At 38.4% G+C, this 2,048-nt stretch overlaps 1 protein-coding gene across 1 annotated transcript in view; it reads left to right on the forward strand.

Moving 5' to 3' along the window:
• WDR49 (WD repeat domain 49) overlaps nucleotides 1–2,048 on the forward strand; it is a gene marked incomplete at its 3' end in the record, with an annotated part of 237,906 nt that overhangs the window by 224,481 nt on the left and 11,377 nt on the right. The gene's annotated exons all lie outside the window — the stretch shown is intronic.

Below are 2,048 nucleotides of genomic sequence, written 5' to 3' on the forward strand. Positions count from 1 at the left end.
TAGGGAGCTCTGGTAGCATAGTGGCTAAGACACTTGCCTGCTAACCAGACGGCTGGTGGTTCAAACCCACCAGCCACTCCTCGGAAGGAAGGTTGGGCAACCCTACTTCCATAGTGATACTGCCTCGGAAACCCAAGGAGGGGTCGCTATGAGTAGAGTTTGACTCGACGGCACATGACAACAACACTTTTTTTTGTGTGTGTGAGCAACCATATAAGTGCAACTATTGGTCTGTCCTTGTCCAGAGCAAAGAAGAGTGAACAAAATCAGGGATCTACAGAAGCAATTCATCTTAGGGAATGGTGGACCATGTGGGCTGCAGCCTCCACAACTTTGAGAACAGAAGAATTATATGGTGCTTGGCTACCATTGCCAACCACTGTGAAAGGGATCACAATAGGAGATCCCGTTAGAGGAAGAGAAGAATGTGGAACAAAACTAAAAAAAAAAAATAAAAATGACTGGTTTGGAAGAAACTGGTGGAACCCCAGAGACTATGGCCCTTGGTCACCTTCTAGCCTAGAACTGAACTCATCCCCATGGCTCAATGTTCAGCCAAACAATAGATATGGCTATGAGTTGAACAATAATACCAGGAAGGTATGGTGTCCTTAGGACAATCAATCACAAAAGATCAAAAGAAAGAAATCTCAGAAGGCAGGAATGAATAGCAAAGGAGGACAAAGGGAAAAGATAGCCACAAAGAGGAAGTAGGAAGAGTACTGTTACACTGTGAGGATTGCAATCAACAGGAAACAAAATGTGTGTGAACTGTTGAATGGAAAAGTAATTCACTCTGTAAACTTTCACTCAAATCACAATAACAATTAAAAAAAACTCACTTTTTTATATTAGAAAATTTGAACATATTTAAATTTGTTTTTACAGCATACTACTTTATGGCCTGTATATATATATATTTAAGTTTTCATCATGTTATCCAGTTTTTCATACTTGCTTTTTGTTTGGATGGATGTGTGCATGTTTTTCCCAGTAGTTATCTTTATAATCATAAGAAAACCAAAAAACCCAAACCAGTTGCCATAGAGTTGATCGTGACTCATGGTAACCCTGTATGTTGCAGAGCAGAAGGGCTTAGTAGGGTTTTCAAGTTATGACCTTTATGAGCAGAATGTCAGGTCTTTCTTCTAAAGTGCCTCTGGGTGAGTTTGAACCACTGACCTTTCAGTTGATAGTTGAGCAATTAATCATTTAAGCCTCCCAGGTACTCCAGTTTTAATCGTAGGTTCCTACAATCTCCCTAGTAAAGGACTAATATCTTTAGGATTAGATATGAGCCCTGAGTGCTAATAACGTCAGTGTTTTCTCAGTTCCCTCCCTATCTTCCACCACACAATATTACTCAATATTATGATTTTATTGCGTGCTTGCTTTTACTTCGCTGAATTTGCTTGTACTGCTGTTACTTACCTTGTCAGTTTCTAGTGCTGTACTTTGTCCCTTAGCTTTTTCAGATTCATCAGAAATGAAACTTTTTTCTCCCTTCCCTTCCCTATTTTTGTTATTGTATCATTTCTACATTTTCAGGCACATGGCGTTTACCATCTGTTCTGTCATCCTAAACTTCCGTTGTTTTCATCTTAGTTCTATATTTAAATATATTCGGTACTGACCACCATATCGTTTTCCAAAATTTTCCTCAGTCATTTCTCAGTTTATCTTTTAGTAATTTCATCAAAAACAACTCTTGTGAATTCCACAGATCTCTAGATGTTAAAAACATTTTCTAGTTCTGAGATTTTAGGCACAATTTCGATTATATACTGTCATTACTTCACAAGATCTTTTAAAAAAAATTGTGGGTGCTGTTCTACCAATGATCTGGTATTGATCATTGCCTTATAATGCAAGATAGGTATTTTTCTCCTGTTAAGTGATTTGGTCATTTTGTCTGGCTGCCAAAATATTCTCTCCTTATCTTTAGGTCTAGCAACTTTACTAGGAAATTCCTCAGTTTTGACTTTTGTTGTTGTTGCTAAGTGCCATCGAGTTGTTTCCGACTCATAGCGACCCCATGCACAGCAGAA

This window comes from Orycteropus afer, unplaced genomic scaffold (genome assembly GCF_000298275.1).
Source record: "Orycteropus afer afer isolate SDZICR_OR568_19922 unplaced genomic scaffold, OryAfe1.0 scaffold00168, whole genome shotgun sequence".
Lineage (NCBI taxonomy): Eukaryota > Metazoa > Chordata > Mammalia > Tubulidentata > Orycteropodidae > Orycteropus > Orycteropus afer.